Source organism: Mus musculus, chromosome 8 (genome assembly GCF_000001635.26).
Source record: "Mus musculus strain C57BL/6J chromosome 8, GRCm38.p6 C57BL/6J".
NCBI classification, from domain to species: Eukaryota; Metazoa; Chordata; class Mammalia; order Rodentia; family Muridae; genus Mus; species Mus musculus.
The window spans coordinates 4,672,259-4,695,962 of NC_000074.6; the positions used below are offsets into that span (position 1 = coordinate 4,672,259).

General features: G+C 42.6%; 1 long non-coding RNA gene across 1 annotated transcript; it reads left to right on the top strand.

Moving 5' to 3' along the window:
* Positions 1-2,581: 2,581 nt before the first annotated feature.
* Positions 2,582-16,482, top strand: Gm6410. Its single transcript, XR_378684.4, has 2 exons — positions 2,582-6,308; positions 15,237-16,482. It is a non-coding gene; the product is annotated as a predicted gene 6410 (long non-coding RNA).
* Positions 16,483-23,704: the final 7,222 nt, after the last annotated feature.

The window sequence follows — 23,704 nt, forward strand, 5'->3', positions numbered from 1 at the left end:
CTTTTCACAGCAATAAAACCCAAATTAAGACAAACAGCATAAAAGATACGACACTGGATAGAAACTGACAAGCAGATAGCTTGTCAGACAAGCTATAGCAGATAGCTCTTTGCATGTTGGATAACAGACATAACGTTTTAAATAGTCACTTCCATCTCTTCTCCCTTTCAATTTTTCCTCATCTATATTCTTCTACATCTCCTTTTCCTTGCCATTTCTTTTTTCTTCCCCATGAGGACAGTGATGTATTAAGGTAGAATCTCACATGCATTCTAGAGTAGTCTTGAATTAAAAATCCTCCTACCTCTACCTCTTAAAGGGTGAGATTATAGTTGTGTATATCATGCCCATGTTTTTCAAGCAGTAATCCATAGATGTGGAACCCTGAGCTACAAAATAACTATCTAATCTTTGGAAAACTGCTAAGGTGATGGCAATATTGAGGAATAAACTGAGAGAGTAAAGTCATGCCTCCACTTCTCTGTTAGCTCTTGGAAGTCCATTACTGTAAGGATATGGAGTAAGCTTAGGCATAATTATAAAGCTGCCTGTTTGGCTTGAGACAATAAGAGGCAACAAAATGACCAAAAAAGAATAGAGCTTACAGCAGAGTAAAGGCCTTCTCAAGGCAAGGACTCTAGGAGATGCTCTAACAGATTCATTGATCCTTGGCATGAATCTACCAACCCCATTGTGGTAGGAGGTGTACGAGAGAGTTCCAAGGTGCTTTCGTCTAGCTTCAGATAGTGTTTATTTTATTTAAACACTAGTGTTTCTTTAAACCCAAGCACATATTGGATAGAGTAGTGATGAGTTTTTTTAACATGGCAGTCTTTCTAGACCATCATCCATGTCCAAAGAGCATCAGAACATGGAATCTGCTGCTGACACATTGAAGCAATTCCAGAAATATCCCTGTTATGTAAATATTTGTTTTTGAAATGTTTAATTCCAAGTTTCTTCAGAATTTGGAAGGCTCATAGGAAGAACACACAGTGACCAGAGTGCATTTGGCTATGTTACTGATCAGCAGGGAAAGGAATGTCTTTTGGGTTTTCCTTAAAGGTTTCCTTCTTGAGTTCTATGTCATGCAAAGCATGAACTATGATTGGTCTCTGAGGTCTTGCACTGTTTCTCCTTGTTAATGTTTCCTGATGAGCTTGTAATTAATTCTGGTCTTTAATGAGCATGCAGAGATCAAGATTTCCTAATTATTCAATGTGTTTTCTTAGAATCAACATTGTATTGAATATGTAAAACATCTAAACTGATTTACAGTGTAAGGAGGATTTGTCTGTGTTCTATGCTGGTACTACACAATTCTACATAAATTGAGTGTAGTTTAACTCCACTACATTGTTGTGGCTGCTCACTATCACCTATTGACGATCTATTTCCCAGGAAGCACATTATACAGTGAAACTATCCATTCAATGTGTTATTTCCTGAAATTTGCACTAGCAAACATTAAATTAAAAAGTGTTTTCTCTGGAGTGTGCTCAGCAATTAATTTTGTATCAGCAAATTAAGAGAGCAGCTTTCAGATGCACACATTCACAGTTAATAGAGTCTGCTATTGGAAACCGTTGTCAAGTGCAATGGATACTTCTTCCTTCTAGTCATCTTGATCTACTACAAATTTGTTCATTATCAGAAAATTAAATTTAAGTAATTAACTAAAGTATGGATATGGTGATACTGGGAAATTATCTTAAGAATAAAGATGCATTGGAGAGATGGCTTAGACTTTGAATGGTCTGACTGCACTTCCAGAGGTCCTGAATTCAATTCCCAGCAAGCACATGGTGGCTCACAAGCATTTGTAACATGATCTGGGTGCCCTCTTCTGGTGTGCAGGCAGAACACTGAACAGAATAAAGGAATAAATCTTTAATAATAATAAAAGTAAAATAAAAATGCAAAACCCTTGCCCAAAAAAGGGAGAATTCTTGTCTTCCCTTCCTAAGAAGGTAGGTGAAATTTATTTGAGATAGCAATAGGCTCTATGGCTATTTGAAGAAGATAGTATGTTACCTAGATGCTTTATTAGCAACTAACCTAAAGTGCAGATCATAGTATTCCCTTTAGTCTGAGAGGACAGTCATGCAAAATACATGTAAATGAGCAAGTTTGCATATCCTATCTTCCAGCTACAGTGCTGATCACATTGTTATAGACTGCTGAAAATGTGCTTCAAATACTCACTCACCCAGAAACAATTTTTCTTTTAAAATTAAAGACTGTGAAAACTTTTTAAAAAAGACTTATTTATTATTATATCTAAGTACACTGTAGCTGTCCTCAGATGCACCAGAAGAGGGCATCAGATCTCATTATGGATGGTTGTGAGCCACCATGTGGCCGCTGGGATTTGAACTCAGGACCTTAGAAAGAACAGTCAGTGTTCTCAACCACTGAGCCATCTCTCAAGGCCGTGAAAACTTTTTTAATCTAATTTTTATTTTAAATATTTTATTTTTAAAATGTATTTATATATGTATATTATGTAACCATTAAATTAAATTATTTACAAAGTTCTTACAAATTTTTTCTAATAAAATAAGCATCACACATGAACATTTGACTAAAGGAAATTTACTGTACATATTATAGCACCTTTCTTAGAGTTAGTCTTTCATCATCATCTCAATGCTCTCTTCCACTTGTGTTCTACTTAAGGTGTCCTGGACACAAGGTAACACTAGAAAATAGACTTCTCTAGGAATGCTGCACATTATTCGATAAGTTCAACAGAAAAAAAAAAAAAACCATACTTTAACAAAGAGGAAACAAAACAGTGACAATGAATCATTCAGTACGGTGGAAGAAAAATAGAAATAGAGATCCTGGTGAAAACAAGAGATTGCGATTCTCACACCTACTACCCACCAACAGTCCCTTCTACCACATGCACAATCTGTGAACTCCCCTATGCCTACGTCTTAACATGTCACTGATACATGGTTGTTGGCCTATGTCTTATGTTGAAATTCTGCATCAGTTATGAGGAACAGATTTCTTTAAAATAGCATCCTCATGAGGAACAGAAACGACCAGGCCCCACACCACTCCCACCATCAATAATGGGCCTGTTCTCCACTGGCAGCCACCACTGCCCTTCCTCCTTTCTGCCTGTGCCTGCGTGACATCAGAAGAATCAAATGCCTAAGTCTTTTCTCAGAAGATGAGATTTAAAGGATGTGGCTGAAAGAATGAGAGAAAAGGTTCACTAGGCAAGCATCTACGTAAGGATACTAACCCTTAGGGAGGTGCTCGACTCACTGGCCAATCAGAGCCTTTCGGCAGACCTGCCAGTCAGAAGGGAAGACTGGTCCGTCTCCGTCCCCCCCACCCCCACCCCCGGTGCCTTGGCGCTGGTTTCGATTAGTAGCAGACTTGAATGGTCCCAGGTGCTCTGCTCTGTGTCCTGTGGCTGGATGCTGTGGAGGGTTCTCAGGCAAGCTCCTAAATTGCGACATGGTGAGCACAGGGTCACTGCCAACAATGGGGAGAAGGGTCTGAGCATTGCGAGCTGCTGTGTTGGGCCTTTCCCGGGACTGAGTGGGAATCGGCGGCCACATGTGAGGTCCCCTGAGGTCCTAGCCACTTGCTGGACCCAGCCTTAACTTATGAATAACTTCACTGTGGGAGCTGCAACTGTGCAGAGCATTTGGCTTGTGTGTAGAAAATTCTTGGCATGATCCCAAACTCGGAGAGTCCTAGTTTCTACAAGTTCTGATCTTAGCATTTCACATGAAGGTGGACAATCCATTTGGAGTTAATTTTGTGGAGGTTGTAAAAGGCATGTCATGTGCTGGGTAGCAATCCAATGTCAAGCTGTGATTTAAAAGAGTAGAACTTATGTTGTAATGGATTTACGAAAGCTTAGGGGATAGAAAGGCACAGCAAGTAGAATTTAGCTGAGGGTGCACTGCCTGTAAAACATCCCACAAATAAGTAATGTGCTAACCAGTGCAGTTTGAGTTTAGGATGCTAGCATACACATGCTTGTTCAACAGGATTGCCCAGAAATATGGCTCCAAACCATAACAAAGGAATCAAACTTAATTTACAACCAGCCACTAGGCCCACCTCCTTATCAAAGAGCAGGCCTCTATCCATCTGCTCAATGGGGCATTATAGAATCACAATCAACAAGGCCTGGTGTGCCATAAAGGTTCAGTTTTCTTCTTGAGAAAGGCATAGTTCTGCCACATGGGTAAGATGACAACCATGCCAAAAAGGGAAAAAAGAAAAGGAAAGAAATCTCTGTTGTATTGCATACTGGCCTGGTCAAGCTACACTTTCCCTGAGGTCCCCATGTCTGGAGCATGACCTAGCTCCTTCTGAAACCCAGGAACACGCTTGGCGAAGCCAGTCACAGCCTCGGGCTTACTCAGCTGGCTCCTTGGATGCTTACCTAGAGGTCTGGGTGTAGAGATAAAACAGAGCTCGTTTCCTAAAACCAGGAATGTGCTTGGGAGTGCTGGTAATGGTGTGGGGCCAGGGCCTTTGGAGGGGGAGGGGTTGAATCAGATTCTGAGAGCACAACTCTTCCTACCATATGGGGCTGTGGTTATCAGTCCCAAGGCCACGAGAGGCTCGGCCAGAAATGTTTTTCATTTACACTGAGTTCCTCTTGTGCAGCACAGTTTGATTAGACTTCTCCTGAGTGTGCCACATTGTATGATGCTTCTGCTGACTTCGTAGTTTCTTCATCTTTCTCCTGACTTCAGAGATGTCTCCCATCTAATTCCTTTTTCCTCATGTAAATCTTAAACAAGATGGTATTCTTAAGAAGCTTCCTTAGCACAAAAGCATATGCTTATCGTACAAAAACATGATAGGTGGCTGATGTGTCTGTACCTACTAACAGGTCAGAAAGGGTTTCACAGAGAAATTTTTATCTCGAACAACAAAATCCAAAATAATAAAATTAAAAATATAAACCCACCATGCTTGCAAAGTAGCTTAACATTGAACAGCAGATGTGTCTGCTGTATGTTATGTGATTTAGGGACAGAGACCAAATGTTGAATGTATGGGTGGCATGAGAATTCGCGTGGTAGCGGAACCGCAGCCTGGACTTCCGGTCCTCTAGCCCGCCGGCGCAGCAGTGCATGCGCAGATTCCCCGTCCTCGAATATTCCTCCGTTCCGCGGTTTCTCCGCCTCGACACGCCCCCCCTGCCGTTCAATGACCGGGGATTGGAAACCCGTGCCGTCAGTCACTGGCCAGCGGGCGGGGCTTCCTACCATCTCATGTCAGTGCAGTTGCTGTCATGGCCTTGCCTCAGCTCCTTTATTCACGGGAATCCCCCTGCCTCACTCTCACACCCGCTGTCATCCCCCGCCCCGTGCCTCAGCTGCAGACAGTGATTCCGTTTCCCGCTCCCGCTTCGCTCCTCAGCCGCCGCCGCAGAGGGGCTCCCGCCGCCCACTGGAAGCCTCTCCGTGCCGTCAGTCACGGTGCCATTCGGTACGACCGGAAACAGCGAGCAGGACGGGGCACGCATGAGGCGAAGCTTCCTGACTGGACTGCATCTCCCATCAACCCCTGCGGCCGCAGCAGACCGATCGGACTTCCTGTCCGGGCCGGAGGCACATCCTGTCTGGCGCAGAAAGTTATGGTTCAATAATTCTAGTGCATGCTGGGAGTTGTAGTTACTTCCCTCCTCGCGCGGGATCTCCTGTTTGCCACAGGAAGTGAGGTGGCGGTAGCCCCTAGGCATGCTAGGAGTCGTAATTCTGTCCCAGTCCCGGGTTTGGGTCCTCTGAGCCCCGCGAGGTTTTTCTCTGATTGGCGAGCACAGCTCAGTGGGCGGAGACGGTGATTGACAGGCGGAGGGGGCGGCTACATCACTGCGTTTGTTTATATATTGAGAAAAGAAAAATAAAGCGCAAGCCCCTGCCTCAGTCAAGGCCAAGCGGGCGGGGCTTCCTGCTGCGTACCGGAAGTCTCTCTCCTGTTGTCTCAGGTCCGTGCAGTCACGGTCATCCCCCTGCCTCAGTTCCTTCCTTACTCACAGGAATCCCCCTGCCTCACTCTTACACCTGCTGTAAATTCCGCCTCAGCTGAAGACAGACAGTGAATTCGGTTCCTGAGCCCGCTTCCGCGTTCTGACTCCTGTGACGTCAGAGCCGGCATCATCGAGGTGTGCGCGCACTGCCACGCCCACTGACGTAGACTTTGACGCCGAGGCCGGGGTTTCCCCGTCCCAACGGTAACTGCCGCGACCCATGCGCCCCGGTCGCTCGGTGACCCCAATGTCAGTCAGACGCCTCCGTTCCCACAGCCGCCGTGACGTGGTAGGTCACAGCCGCTGCCGACACGTCTTTATGTCACACCCACTACACCTAGATCACGCCCACACGGCTTTAATGCTGTTCCCACTACACTCAAGCCACACCCATTACACTCAGGCCAAGCCTACACAGCTTCATGCCCTGCCCAATACTCTCAGGCCACTACTACAGGACTTTAGGCCCCGCCCACAACACTCAGGCTATGCCCACAGGGCTTTATGCCTCTTCCACACATCCTTAGGCAACTCACACACATCTTTAGGACACTCACATCTTTTGGACACTTCCACTATACTCAGGCCCCTCCCACACAACGTTAGGCCCTCCCAGTACACTCAGCCCCCTCCCACACATCTTTAGGCCCTCCCACTACACTCAGGCCCCTACCACACTTTTTTAGGCCACTCCTACACATCTTTAGGACCCTCTCACTACACTCAGGCCCCTCCCACACGTCTTTATGACACTCCCACACATCTTTAGGACCCGCCCACTATACTCAGGCCCCTCCCACACATTTTAGGACACTCCCACACATCTTTAGGACCTTCCCACTACATTCAGGCCCCTCCCACACATCCTTAGGATCCTCCCACTACACTCAGGCTCCTCTCACACATCTTTAGGACACTTACATAGTCAGAACACGCCCCCAAATTTACATATACATTTACATAGACAGTTAGAACACGCCCCCAAATTTACAGAGACAGAACACACCTCAAATTAGGCCCGCCCAGACACTTTTAGGCCACTCCATAACATCTTTGGGCCCGCCCAGACATCTTTAGGCCACTCCCACACATCTTTAGGCCTGCCCACACATTGGTAGGCCCGCCCACATAGACATTTACATAGACACTGAGAACATGCCCACAAATTTACAGAGATATTTATGTAGACATTTACATAGTTACTCAGAACACAACCACAAATACACATAGACATTTACATAGACAGCGAGGACACATCCACAAATTTACATAGACATTTACATAGTCACTGAGAAGGACTGGCTGACTTCTGAATCTTTTTTTTGTTTCTTCATGTTAGGTTTGAGGAGGACACCCTACCCACGTGGCTATCCTCAGTTGCGAGTCACTGTGGGAATTATCCCAGTTGTCTTTTGGTCTTTTCATATATGTAAATGTATTTATAAATGCACATACAAATGATATGTAATTGTATATGCAATGTGCACGCAAGTGTACATGTAAATGCATATGTGAATAAGCAAATATGCAAATGATATTCATGCCCATGCTTTCAAATGCCACGCCCACCCTCATTTAGGCCATGCCCATGCAGCTTCAGAACATGCCCACCCTCCTTTAGGCCAAGCACACTACTCTGAGACCACGCCCATCCTCCTTCAGGGCACACCCACTACTCTCAGACCATGCCCATACTCCTTTAGGACACTTCCACTACAGAAAACACCCACAGATCTTCAGTCTACTCCCACTATTCAACAACAATGCCCTCAATTGGTCAGGACACACCCATACTTCCTAATGCCACACCAATCCTATCCAGACCACGCCCACCCATAATTCTTTAGGCCAGTTTCACCACACTCAGGCCACACCCTCTGCACCCAGCCATGCCCATTCCTTCTAATGCCATGCCCACCAGAATTAGGCACCGCCCACACATCTAAATCTCATTTGAATATTTGCAAATTTATTCATATGTGCATTTACATACACATATCAGTTGCATATACAATTACATATCATTTACATATACATTTATACATACATTTACATATATATAAAAAGGCCAAAAGGAAAAGAAAAAGAAGGAAAAAAAAGAAAAAGAATAAAAATAAGAAAAGAAGGGACAACTGGGATTGGAATTCAACTGTCCTCTGTCACGGGATCTGCGTACAGTGCCCTCCTCACACCTAAAATAAATTTAAAAAAAAAAAAAAAGAAGGAAGGAAGGATGGAAGCAGGGAAGGAAGGAAGGAAGCCAGTCAGTGCAGAAGAGTTTGGGCTTCCTTCCTCCCTCCCTCCCTCCCTCCCTCCCTCCCAGCAGGGATAGAAACCACAGCAAACCAGCTAGAGAGAGAGAGTGAGTGAGTGAGTGACCAGAGCAAGAGAGAGCTGGGAAAAAATAATTTTTAAAAAAGGCCCTCCCTTAACCCTAACCCTAAGCCCTAAACCCTAAACCCAACCCTATTCCCTAACCCCTAACCCTAACCACTAACCCTGACCTAACCTTAGCCCTAACCCTAACCCTAACCCCAACCCTAACCCCTATCCTATCTCTTCATGAGGCATTTGGGAGAAAGAGAACAAAAGAGAGAGCAAGAGAATAGCGCGCGCGTCTGTGTGTGTGTGTGTGTGTGTGTGAGAGAGAGAGAGAGAGAGAGAGAGAGAGAGAGAGAGAGCGAGGGGGGGCAGGGGGAGGGAGGGAGGGGAGGAGAGGGAGAGAGAGAAAGGAGAGACAGAGACAGATAGAAAGAGAACCATTGACATAGCAGTGGTCTTTTAAAAAGATGTCTTACTCTTGCGCGCGTTCGACTGGCCAGGAAGAACGACCGCTGCAACAGGATCCTTCTGCACACGTTTATTGGGAGAGCTTGATTGTAGAGGCGAAAAGACTTCGAGCCCAGAACTGGTGCTGCTTTTATAGGCCTAGGAGGGGCGTGTCTCACACCCGGATTGGTTATGCACTAAGCCTCATTTGCATGTTCCTCATCTGATTGGCTACTCTCTCTCAGTACCTTATAGAACCTCATTATCATACCTCATTTGCATGTCTCACATCTGATTGGTTATACTCTCAGTACCTTACAGAACCTCATTATCATACCTGGGCCAGGCAGTGTCTTTGCAAAAAACTTTACTGCATATGTACACATTGCTTGTTTGTCCAATCTTATGCGTGGTGGCCAGCAGTAGTCAGTGCCACTCAGCAACGGCACATGTGGCTTCCCACATCTCCCCCTGTTTGTTTTAATAAAATGAGGCTGGACTAGGCCTGTGCAATTATGCCCATCCGCCGTGGCTCCTGTTTTAGGTCGTTCCTCTAATATCACAGCCTTACCTGTCATAGGGTAACCCTATCGCCACCGGGCCCCATGTCTTAGGTTGGACTGTGCACGAGGAAAGTTGCCCGTCTCTGGATACCGCAGTGCTGTGTGACAATAACTGCTAAATGACCTAGGGCGAACTCTGCAAAAGAGGCCAGCCAAAAAATGAATTAGTGGTGAAATCATGATCACCCTATTGATGAGCAAGGGCTGATCAATGATCGTTGAGTCTCTCTCATCCCATCTCATGCTGACTAATTCTTGAGCATAGATAACCAAATTTCAGGGGAGGAGCCATTTTCAATAGCTAAAAGTGCCTGAGTTATAATCACCTTGTCATGTTTTTGTTGGGTTCTGAATTTGCATACCAACCAGAGCATGAACACCAGTCCACAGCATATGGCAGCACCAAACAAAATCACTCCCACCCATTCCTTAAAGTAAGAAAAAGCAGAGGTAAACCAAGAGGTAAAGTCTCCGAGGGTCACTGGTTCCACTCTGGTCCCATTAAGGTTCAGGATCTGTATCTGCAGTCTCGTCTGCAACCTTTCCAGCTCCTGCGACCAGTTCCCCTTCAGGTAATTCGATAGGTCTGTACTTTTAATAAAAGAATTATTAATATACCTATTGGGAGTAATGCACACATGCGATGTAGATGCCACACAACTCATTTGTATGACATCCATCATCTGTTCCATGTCGTGTTGTAAAATATCCACTCTCTGATTCACTAACATTAACCCTGAGGTGATATGAGAATCCACCCTTTGCAGGGTAAGCAATGCCTCAGACGTTTTTTCTGCTATCTGACTTATAGTGTCAGCAGTATTAATTTGATCTGCCCAATTAGAGATAATATTTTTCTTAAAAAATATACAGGGTGTAAAAGGTTTATCCACATTATACACAAAGCATAATGTATAATTTAAATGAAAACTAGTACTCTTATACACCCGTGGCTCTTGAGGAGTTTGTCGTGCATAAGGCACATCCAAAAAACATTCCTTTGCAAAAAACAAAGGCTAGGTAGAAGAATTGGAATGTACCAGTAAAGGTACTGGCCATGATCTTACTATGGCCCATAAAGGTATACTTATCCTGGTTTCAATCATCAGGAGCAGGAGAATCATCTTGGGGTTCATCTTGCTCTTTCACGGTCCTTGTCAGTCGCGTCGGGACCCAAAGTGGATTTTCTTCACCCTGTGGAAAAGCACAAATAGCTCCCTGGGACCTGATTAAGATAGGATCCGGGCCATACCATTTATTATCAAGGACATTTTTCCATTTGACCATTTCATTGGGCGATTGAGGCCATTGTCCATGCCTTTCATCTGGTGATCTTCCAGCATCATCTAATTTTAGAAAATTAAGAGTAAATATTGCAAGGGATAGAGCCATCTTTGGCGTCATAGCCTCTATTTCCCCTTTCTGTTTTTGCAAATATTGTTTCAGAGTGCGGTGGGCTCTCTCAATGATGCCTTGGCCCTGTGGATTATAGGGCAATCCAGTAATATGTTTTACTTGCATTAGTTTGCAAAATTGGCTAAATTTAGAAGAAGTATATGCAGGACCATTATCTGTCTTTAACACTAGGGGCTTGCCCCATGCAGCCCAAGCCTCTAAGCAGTGAGATGAACTGCTTTTTCCCCTGTCAAGGGAGAGGCATGTAGGACACCAGAACTGGTATCAATGGATACATGTACATATTGTAATTTCCCAAAAGATGGGATATGCGTGACGTCCATTTGCCAAACATCTAGGGGTCGCAATCCGTGAGGATTAACACCCACGGAAGGTGCATTAATAAATTCTACACATTTACCACACTGTAGGACAATATCTCAGGCTTCTGTTCGTGTGAGCTTAAATTTTTGTCGTAATGTAGAAGCAGGGACATGATAAAGCTGATGAAAATTCTTAGCACTTTCTATAGAACTTTGTGATAGGAAAACCATGTCTCTGGTGGCTGAGTCAGCAATTGCATTTCCCTTAACCATAGGTCCAGGTAATGATGTATGTGCTCTAATATGTTAAAAGGGATGCTCACGCATCAAAATACAATTTTGTATTTTCCTCAAAATTTCAGATACTGGACTAGACTGCTTAACATTTCTGGCAGTCTCTAATGCTAGAACCGCATTAACTACATAAACAGAATCAGAGATAATATTTATGGGCATAGGAAATCTTTTAAAAACTTCTAAAACCACCAAACATTCTACCAATTGAGGGGCTCCTGGTGTAAATTGCAACCTTACAGCCTTTTCATTGATTACATAACTTCCAATTCCTGTTTTTGATCCATCTGTATAAATATCAATGGCTCCCTTTATAGGGGTATTAGCCGTTACCTTTGGAAATATTACTGGATGTAATAACATAAAATGTAATAACGGATGTTTAGGATAATGATTATCAATTAAACCAGAAAAACTGCATCTAAGAATGGCCCATTCATTTATAGTAGCACACAATATTTGCATTTGTGCGACAGTATAAGGGACAACTATGCTATCAGGTATTTTTCCAAAGTGCATAATTGAAGTTTTTATCCCTTTGTGGGCCATATTTGCTACCATGGTGGGATAATGCTCTATAGTCTTATTAGGGGATATATGTGGATGTATCCATACTAAAGGACCATCTTGCCATAACACAGCAGTTGGCAAATTTATGGTTCTTAATATGCATAGGTACAAAGGTTCTTGCTCATTTATACGAGTTAACTGTGCTGTTTGGATCGCCTTTTCCACTTTCCTAAGAACATCAGAAGCCTCAGGTGTTAATTGTCTCAATGAGGTAATATGTGAGTCTCCTCCTAAAATTTGAAATAAAGGTTTTAATTCCAAAGTAGGGATCCTTAAATAAGGTCTAATCCAATTTATATCTCCTAATAATTTTTGAAGATCATTTAATGTCTTTAGATGATCTTTTCTTATACTAATCTTTTGTGGGGTGACACATCGTATAGTAATAGTGGCTCCTAAAAAATGACTAACATTAGACTGCTGTACTTTTTCTGGTGCAATAATCAAGCCATTATTTTTTAAAGTTTCATTAAGCAAGCCATAAGCTTGCTGTATACTTTCTTCTTCAGGTCCACAAATCACAATATCGTCCATATAATGACAAATTTTTAAGGAGGGGAAACCATCCCTAACCGGTTGCAAAGCTTTTCCTACATATAACTGACATATTGTAGGGCTATTTGCCATTCCTTGGGGTAATACCCACCATTGGTACCTTTTATCAGGCTCCATATGATTAATAGAAGGCAAGGTGAATGCAAATCTAGGTTTATCTTTCTTATTTAATGGAATGGAAAAGAAACAATCCTTAATATCTACTACTATAATTCTCCAATCCTTAGTTAGAGCTGAGAGTAGGGGGAGTCCTCTTTGTACAGGACCCATAACTTGCATTTGTGCATTAATGGCTCTTAGGTCATGTAACAATCTCCATTTACCTGACTTCTTCTTTACAACGAAAATAGGGGTGTTCCAGGGTGATTGAGTGGGTTCCACATGTCCCAGGTCTAATTGTTTTTGTACTAATTCTTTAGCTGCTTTTAACTTCTCAGAGGGTAAAGGCCACTGAGGCACCCACACCGTGTCCTCCGTACGCCATGGAATGGGCAAAGGCTCCTCAGTGGCCCCTAGAAAAAACTCAGCCCTTTCTTATCTACTTTTTCTGTGGCTTTAACTGGTGAAATTCTACCTTGTAAGTTTTTTCCAAGACCTAGTCCAGGTATATATCCCATTCCTTTCATCATTTCCTTGCTTTTCTGAGAGTAATCATTAGTCAATATAAAGTTCATGGCTGACAACACATCTCTTCCCCATAAGTTTACAGGTAAAGGGAGTACATAAGGTTGAAAAAGCCCTGTTCTTCCTTCTTTATCTTTCCATTGTAAGGATTTTGCACTTATAGTTGGGGTAGCCTCATATCCTAATCCTTGTAAGCTATGTGACGATTGATTAACAGGCCAAGAAGCGGGCCACCAATTACTGGATATAATGCTTTTATCTGCTCCTGTATCCATTATACCTTGAAAGGTTTTTCCTTCTATTTGTAATTGTAAAGTGGGACGATTATCCAAATCTAAAGATATGTAGGCCACATTAGTTCCTGTAGAACCAAGTCCCTTATCTCCTCGGGAATCCTGGCTACTAGGGAACATGTTATGCAAACTAGGAAGAATCAGTAATTGAGCAATGCGATCTCCAGGAGAAATGGCTACAATACCTCGGGGTGCAGAACACATAATCTTAACTTGTCCCTCATAATCTGAGTCTATAACTCCGGGATGTATCATCAATCCTTTCAAAGCAGAAGAGGACCTACCCAACAGTAGGCCCACTGTATCCTTTGGTAAGGGACCTCTAAAGTCTGATGAAATAGACCCATTTGAGGTGTAAGAATTACTCTGGAGGTGGCACAAATGTCCAATCCTGCTGAACCCGGAGTGGCTCTCCTCGGTCTCTGGGTGGCCTCATGGACACTGTGGTCTGAAATGCCCCATACATTTGGGGGCCCTGGGGACGGGGGCCCCTCACCCCGTTTTTTGGCTGTTGCACTTTAAACTGAGGTATTGGCCTTCCTTTTATATCTCTGACTGATCTACATTCATTTGCCCAATGTCTTCCTTTCCCACATTTTGGGCAAGTACCTGGTTCTGTCTTTTCAAACCTACTCTTTCTACCCTTTGTACACTGCTTTTGCATATGACCTGTTTGTCCACAATTATAGCAGGTTATTTCTTTTGCTTGCGCCATCAAAACTGCGGCAGCCAGCCCTGCATTTGAAAGAGGTCCTCCTATTTCTCTACAGGCTTTCATCCATGCTTGTAGCCCTTTCCCTTTCCATGGTGTGATAGAATTTCTACATTCTTTGGTACATTGCTCATAAACTAATTGTTCAATTAATGGCATTGTGGCCTCAGCATCACCAAATATACGTCCTGCCGCTTCCATCATGCGAGCCACAAATTCAGAGAATGGCTCATTAGTTCCCTGAATAATTTTTGTCAAGTTACCAGATACCTCTCCTCGATTAGGCAATGCTTTCCAAGCTTTCACTGCTGCCTGATTAATTTGATCATAGATCTGCACTGGGTATCCTAATTGATTGTTTGTCCATATACCCTGACCTGTAAGCATTTCAAAGCTCCATGCTTGTTGCCCTGCAGTAGCATTAGCACGGGCCTGACTCAAACACAGATCATGCCATATAGACTTCCAATCTAGATACTGTCCCATCGTAAGACATGCCTTTACCACAGTCATCCAGTCAAAAGGAGTCATGGCATTGTGAGCCAATCTATCAATTTGGGACTGAGTAAATGAGGCATTAACTCCATAGGTCCTTACTGACTCTGCTAGCTCTTTTACTTGTTTATGCGATATTGGCTCATAATATCGCTGTTGAGCATGATCCTGAAAAACAGGAAAAGCCTGACATATTTTTTGCAACCCTTTAGGAGTGCAAAAAGAGTGACCATTATCAATTGCTTTTTTATCTGCATAAGGTGGAGTAGGTGGGGGAGCACTGAAACTCCTCCCTATTGGACCAGATCTTTCTGCTTCATACTCCGCAGCAGCCTCCTTCAAATCTTCCTCCTCTCCTGTTGATAATTCGGAATCCTCTGAGCTAGACAATTCTAACGACTCAGAGTCCTCGAGAGGAGGGTAAATTGACTTAATTTTCTGCTTTTTATTATTTTTTATACTATTTTTTGTATCTTTACATTTTGGGAGTTGACAATTAAAGCCATGATATAAGATCAAGGCAAGAAAGATAGCAACCCCAGCAACAATTATCAGATCTATTTCGTAGGAGAGCATGCCTCTCACATTAATTTCTTTCTACTTACCGGTACCACCGTTCCTCAGCTGAAGAGTTCTGAATCCACTCCGGATCCTTCTCAGCAGTCTGTTTTGCAGGAACACTTCATTACCACCGTTCCCCAGCTGAAGAGTTCTGAATCCACGCCGGATCCTTCTCAGCAGTCTGTTTTGCGGGAACCTTTATTAACTGCTCCTTCCCCGTGATGCAGTTCTGAATCCTCCCTGTAGCAGGGGGTCTTCGCTCGTGCCTGAAGACGTTTCTTGTCCCGGGTTTTCGGCACCACTTCTTGCGCGCGCTCAACTGGCCAGGAAGAACGACGCTGCAACAGGATCCTTCTGCACACGTTTATTGGGAGAGCTTGATTGTAGAGGCGAAAAGACTTCGAGCCCAGAACTGGTGCTGCTTTTATAGGCCTAGGAGGGGCGTGTCTCACACCCGGATTGGTTATGCACTAAGCCTCATTTGCATGTTCCTCATCTGATTGGCTACTCTCAGTACCTTACAGAACCTCATTATCATACCTCATTTGCATGTCTCACATCTGATTGGTTATACTCTCAGTACCTTACAGAACCTCATTATCATACCTGGGCCAGGCAGTGTCTTTGCAAAAAACTTTACTGCATATGTACACATTGGTTGTTTGTCCAATCTTATGCGTGGTGGCCAGCAGTAGTCAGTGCCACTCAGCAACGGCACATGTGGCTTCCCACATCTTACTGATGCTCAGGCACCAAGAGAAGAGGGTTAGCATCTCCCTTACCATATCACTGCTGCATGCACTTTTAGTATCCTTGTTCCTGCATCTTATTTCTCTTAAAATGTATGTTTAATGACAGCATACTGCTGCTTTTCTGTGGCTCTCTGTCTTTGTAGGACCTGTCTGTCTGTCTGTCTGTTTGTCTGTGTCTATTCATCTATCACTTTTCTGAGAACCCTCCCCAGGCCCACAGCCCACTCTGGGACCAACTGTACATTTTTTAACACAGTTCTATTTTTGTAATCTTTCCCATTTTACTCTACTATTAAATATAGCTAGACATCTCCCATCTCTTTTGATTATTGTTATCCAAAATTCACCAATTTATTTCTTGGAAATTCCATCAGACTATGCTTGCATATCATGCATCATCTTTGGAACAACTAATCTCTATTTTTTGATGAATAAATTCAAGTGAGTAATAATTTCTTATTTAGGATTGTGTTACCCACAATGGAAATAATCTGTCTTTTTCTGAGATTTATGGCTTGGCGCTAATAAGTAAATAAGAGTGCAAAATGGTCCTCTAATTTCAATCGTCTGATGTTTCAAGCTTACAAAATTATGAAAACTGACAGCCACAAAACTTCAGATTTTGGGTGAAGATTATTTTCTTGGGATTATTGCTATGAACGAGGAACTTCTCTCTTAATTCTGGGTGAGAACATCCAGCCATAGTGCCCAGCTAGCCCAGCCTCTCAAGGGGACACAGCCAGCTCTGTGTGTACTAAACTAGGCTGACAGGAAGCTTGGGTAGATTCTGTGTATTCTCATATGCAAAGTTCAGGGGAAAAGAAGTTCATACGTACATATGAAAAGCCGTTGTTCTCCATTCACACCAGCTTAACAGTGTGGTACTTACTTCCGACAGTGAACTGCTTCAGGCAGGTTTTCTCATTGTATGTAACTAGAGATGCCAGACAAAAATAAAATATCAATAGTTAGAAGAATTGGGAAGCTCAGGAGTGCACCCACCATCTGATCTCAGAAGATGTCTGCCAATGAGACCACAGATCCTGGGAAGCACATGCTGGACTGAGCAGTGGCAGCTGAAAAGAATGCAGAGCTCGACAAGAGTCCAGGAGATGGGAAGGAAATAACCTAAGCCATTTTCTTTCATCAAAAATCTAGAAAATAGTCATGTTTCCAGTTAAGACCTCAGAAAGGCTGCAACTTAGCAGTGCCAGAAATGGGAGGACCCCCCATCATGTAAGCAAGCTGTCAACACCTCAGTCTATCACCATACTAAAGAATCCACTGTCCATAAAAGCAAATGATTTTTTTTTTGGTCTGGAGAAAGATACCATCAAATAGATTCTCTAACTATGATTACAGAGTAGGTGGGATTTATATAAAAATTGATAAAGAATATACAAAGATCTAGTGAGTGACTATGAAGAGAAATAGACACGGTGGGGTGTGTGTGTGTGTGTGTGTGTGAGGCTTCTCAAGAGAGCCAGAAAAAGGCATCCAACCACTGGGAATTACCAAAAAAAAAAAAAAAAAAAAAAAAAAAAAAAACTAAACATAGTCTTCTCATCAGGAGTACAAAAACCAGAAGACAGAAAAATAAGTTCAACACACTGTTATGGCTTAGATATGAAATGTCTCCAAATTTCCACTTGCTGAAATCTTAGATGTCAGTTTAGGGACTTTTATGACTGATTCATGAAACTCCTGACTTCATCAATGAGTAATCAGTGACAGCACAGCCCACAGGCCTATTCTAAAGTGGGGCTGGTAGGAGAGAGCAGGTCACTGAGGACAGGCCTTTGGCCGGTATCTTCTGTCTCTGGTGCTTGCTGACTTTCTACCTCCTGACCTTCAGGAGGTGAGCAACTTTATTCTGCCTCAGCCTTCAGCTACACCTCACCACAGGCTGAACCTCTAGAACTACCAGGCAGAATAAAACTTACTTCCTTTTAATAGTTTCTCTATGGTATTTTGTCCCAGTGATAAAAAAGAAGCCTAATACAGTGCTAGGTATAAATCTCAGAAACACACAATTTGACAAACAGATGCAGGAAGAAATGTGTAGTATGAATAACTGCTGATGAAAAGGAGATCCACTCAAGAGAAGGTGAGGCCCTCACACCTGGCCACACCAGTCTGCAAATTTCTCTTTTTCTCAAGATCAAACAAAAGCAAAAGAAGGGAAGAAAAATACCACAAACTCAAGTTTTCACAGATCCTCTAGGCACATCCTTCTCAGATGCTGAAGTATTTCAGAGTAATATCAAACACGGATGCCACATTAAAGGAAAACTAAAGAATCATGAGCAAAATGTAAAGAACCCAAAAGAGACACAACACCAGCCCAGGAAAAGCTGGAAATTCAAGTTGTTTCTGCTGAATTTGTATTGTGCATCGTAAATCCAAAACATCCTGAAACTGTCTTGGGATAAAGTTTTAAAAGTAATTTTTAGCTTATCTAAATACAAATCTATTTGTGAGTTCCTTCGTGTATTTTAAAAGTAATTACCACCCCCCCCACACACACACATACACATGCACATACACACACAGCACAGAACAAGGAACGTATCTAACTGCTGTTTCTGGGAGTCAGCAGAGTACCTTAAACATAATAAGCCATTGCTCAATCTTTGATTAGTGGGTAAACAGGAAATGCTTCCATGAAAGGCAGTACCTCGAATCCCTACACCTCTCCAGAGCATAGGGACTTGATTCTTAGGCCAACTCATTTTGGAGGGAACACCACAAATGGTAAGAAAGGAAACTGATCCTTGGAGTCATTTACCCAAGAGTGAGTCTGGTTGGTTTGTTTGAAGACCTTTGAGCTGATCTCTTAAACATAGGCCATTCTATCCACTCTATTTATTGAACATCACAGCAAAGACAGTGTGGGAGAGGAATGAGGAACTCTTGTCTTAGGTTTTTACAGAGGTCTCATGAAGGGAAAAATTGTTTCTCTGACTCTATTGACTCAGAATATCACCCAAGGACACAACCGGGTATTATTAATCTATGCCCACATTGCTTTCAACATTGGAGGAAGAGGTTCAAACCTTACTGCTTCCAGCAAATGGTCATAGTTCTAGCCCCTACATCTTTTGCACAAATGCATTGCTCTGAGCTAGGAATCAACAAATCATTAAGGAAAAATAGAGCAAATCATAATTTAGAGAGGCCAAAGCAGAGCAAGATTGAATACATTGTTTTACTTAAAGATCAGTTAATTCTGAACAGATTGAATACACTGTAAGCAAGCAGAGAAACCATAAAGATCTCAAAACACATTACTAACTTGTTTGTAGGTTGGGTGAAAGTTTGATGTGTAATGGCAAGCTGCAAACAACATTTCTTAGAAAAATCATTTACAGTTTTTTTCTACTGAATCCACTAACCTGGATTTGCAGAGCTCTTGCTTTACACTGAGGAGGTGCGTCAACATACCTAACTTTTAAAATGGAAAAACATGTATGTCTTTCAAAATAATCTGAGCAACCACATGAAGAAAACAGCATTCTGCCAGTGTTTCTGAATGTAGGAGATCTCACTGACAAGGCTGTGGTTACTCTGCATAAACATCAAGTGGGACTGGGCAGCCCTGTAGGTAACTTCCCCATGAGGGCCTGCCTGAGAGACTAGAGATTGGTGATGCAGACAATGACAGCCAATCAGGAACTGCCACTTGGAGGCATGCTTGCTTGGGAACAATGGAAGCCATAAAGGGCGCTTCTGAAAAATAAAACTACTTTATTTTCTCACCTGTTCCAGAAGTCTGGGCTCCATGCCTTCTCAGTACTCAAGGGAGACATGGGGCAAGACTCAGGCAACATCTGAAGAGGTTTCTGTGTCTCATATACTGTGCTAAGAGTCAGGACAGAGACAAGGAGCTATGTCTTTACTTAGCAATCTCAAAGTAAGAAAAAATACAACATACATGGAGTGTAGAGGAGAGGCTGGGCATGGGGATAACAGTGTTGCTGTAAGGGAACTGGGGCATGGACAGTATTGCAAGTCAGTTCAGAAAAGAATACTTTTCTCTATTCAGATCAGGTAGAGTTCTCTTCAGCATGTTAGCTTTAGAGTATGAATTTTCCTTTCCCAGTGGTGATGCCAGGCAGGTCAGCTCAGCTACTTTAGCTAGACCTCAAGCAAGCCATGGAGTCAGCTTTCCTTGGATCAAACAGATGATAAAATCATCTTTTGAACCTGGATTCTTTCTCAAGATTTATCAAATCAGAAGCCCTTCACTATCTTGACACACTTCATAAATCCATTTGTAATTTTCAAAAATAGTTATCCTAGGATTTTCATCAATACTGTTAATGATGGTAGAACATCCCAAAAGTGGGAGGAAAGGGACTTCAGAGATCAGAGAAACTGATGGGTAGCCCTTCCCATGGTATCCACCTGCTCAGAGAATAGGGAGACTTCTGTACAAAAATAACCGGGGTTATGACAGGCCATTAGCAGGGAGTCAATGCATGAGGCAAAGTCAGGAAATTTCTGGCTGAAAGTTGAGTTCCTTCAGTGAAGCCATCCATTGAGGAACATAAGCTCCAGGGATGTGGCAGAGATAATCTGGTGTGCTCCTATTCAGAGAAGCCTTGGTGCAGCAAAAAAAAAAAGATGTTACAGATATTTCTCTTAGCAAACAAGGATCTGAAACTCTTTACACAATGCAGGATTCTCACATGCCTCTCTCTGCTCATTTATGACACAAATTGTTAAATGGTTGTTGCTTCCTTTGATGAGTTATTCTGATTAAAGATTATCTGAAAATGATCTACCATTTATTCAGTCTATTTTCTTCATCTCTATACACAAATGTCAAACTACCTGAGCAATTTTTGAAAAGAGAAATTAAGGAAGTTTTGTAGCCAGCCCAAAAGAAAAAATTTGAAGTCCAAATGCTTCACACACACACACACACACACACACACACACACACACACACACACCATCTTTAGAAGGAGCCTAAAACAGTTAAGTTTTAATGAAACTCAAGCACAGAATAATTCTGGTGAGGCTTGCATTAGAGAAAGGACTGGAAAAGCCATGCTTCACACTCTGTTCTTGTTCAGTTATGTCCTAGTTTTTATGTTTTCTCAAGAGACTGTGTCCAGCCTGACCCAAGAGTTATGTGCAATCTCTGAGGAAAACAGTCTTCCATCATTCCATGTTCTGTGCCAGTATCTCAGTAGTAGTACTATGGCCATTGTGAACCAAGTGATTCTTCACTGGGTGGGTCCAGGAATGGAAGAGAAGAACATAACCCACTTCTAAGGGTCCAGTCACTGGAGCCAGCAACATCCCCTCCTGTTCTATACAATAAAAAAATGGTTCTTGGGGCTGGAGAAATAGGTTGATGGCTAAAGATCTTGCTACATATACAAGCATAATAACTATAGTTTAGATCCCCAGCATCCACATAAATGCCAAGTGGGTGTGGCAGCCTGTCTATATTTATAATGCAGAGAAGGCAGACATGGTTTGCCTGGGCAAGCTGGCTAGCTAGACTAACCATATCCAAGAACTATGAATTAACTGAAAGACTTTGCTTTAATGATTAAGAAAGGAAGACTCACAACATCAACTTTGAGCCTCCAATGTACACATGCATGCATATCACACATGCACATAAGAAAAGGAAAAAAAAAACTTCTCTAGATACTGCCAAAATGTCTCCTGCAGGGTGAAATTCTCCCTGGTAGGGAAGCACTTCCCTGTGTCTGTGCCTCTGAAAGGGCTTAAAATGAAAGATTTCTTTCAAGAATTGATTGTTACTAAGTGGTACCAAGAACACTACCATTATACACTGATTAAAATTTTTTAGAAGATCCCACAACCCTTAAGAGGTCCCCACTTCTAAAAGTTTCATCTACACACACACACACACACACACACACACACAAACCTGTCTAGAACTTGTTTTCCAAAGAAGGGAACAGACTACGTTTTAAGCTTCTGCAAGTAAAGATTTAATCTATAAGAGTTAATGTTGATTTATTGATACCCGGCCTATAAAATGACTCAAAGGGTAGAAACTGTTGTCAGAAGATACAAGCCTGATGATCAGGGTTCAATCCTAGAACCCACAGAAAAGAGGAAAAAAAGAACTTATTCATATTGATTACGCCATAGAATACATACCCCATCCCTACTGTTTAAAATAATAATAGACCCTGGACTCCACCAAGACTACTCTGCACAGGTGAGAGTGTGGATTACAAAAGCTAACAGCTTCTGGGAAAGGCGGGAGTCACAGAGCTTCTGAGGCAGCCCCCTTTTCAGGCTCCAGACATCTGGGCACCTTCCCTGCCAGAGGCTAGGTGTCAGCCCGGCCCAGGAGTGCTTTGCCTGAGCATCTGTAGGAGACATCTTGGCTCTCAGACTCCACCAAGACTAGTCTGCACAGGTGAGGGTGTGGACTACAGAAGCTAACAGCTTCTGGGACAGGTCCTGTTTTGGACCTTCATCTTCTGCCAGGAGGCAAGTCTGAACGCCAGATATCTGTACACCTACCCTGAACGAGGAGAGCCTGCCTACAGAGAGTGCTCTGACCACTGAAACTCAGGAGAGAGCTAGTCTCCCTGGTCTGCTGGTAGAGAATAACAGAATCACGAGAGGAACAAGCTCTAGTCAGAGACAACTATAACAACTGACTCCAGAGTTTACCAGATGGCAAAAGGCAGATGTAAGAATCTTACTAACAAAAACCAAGACCACTCACCATCATCAGAACCCAGTACTCTGACCTCAGCCAGTCCAGGGCACCCCAACACACCCGAAAACCTAGACCTGGATTTAAAAGTCATATCTCATGATGATGGTAGAAGACATCAAAAGGTCTTTAATAACTCACTTAAAGAAATACAGGAGAACACTGGTAAAGAGTTGCAAGTCCTTATAGAAAAACAGGAAACAACATCCAAACAGATGATGGAAATGAACAAAAACATGCTAGACCTAAAAAGGGAAGTAGACACAATAAAGAAAACCCAAAGTGAGGCAATGCTGGAGATAGAAACCATAGGAAAGAAATCTGGAACCATAGATGTGAGCATCAGCAACAGAATACAAGAGATGGAAGAGAGACTCTCAGGTGCAGAAGATTCCATAGAGAACATGGGCACAACAATCAAAGAAAATGGAAAATGCAAAAAGATCCTAACTCAAAACATCCAGGAAATCCAGGACATAATGAGAAGACCAAACCTACGGATAATAGGAGTAGATGAGAATGAAGATTTTCAACTCAAAGGACCAGCAAATATCTTCAACAAAATTATAGAAGAAAACTTCCCAAACCTAAAGAAAGAGATGGCCATGAACATACAAGAAGCCTACAAAACTCCAAATAGACTGGACCAGAAAAGAAATTCCTCCCGACACATAATAATCAGAACACCAAATGCACTAAATAAAGATAGACTATTAAAAGCAGCAAGGGAAAAAGATCAAGTAACATATAAAGTCAGGCCTATCAGAATTACACCAGACTTTTCACCAGAGACGATGAAAGCCAGAAGAGCCTGAACAGATGTTATACAGACACTAAGAGAACACAAATGCCAGCCCAGGCTACTATACCCAGCCAAACTTTCAATTACTGTAGATGGAGAAACCAAAGTATTCCACGACTGAAACAAATTCACACATTATCTTTCCAAGAATCCAGTCCTTCAAAGGATAACAGAAAAAAAAAAAAAACAATACAAGGACGGAAACCACGTCCTAGAAAAACCAAGAAAGTAATCCTTCAGCTAACCTAAAAGAAGA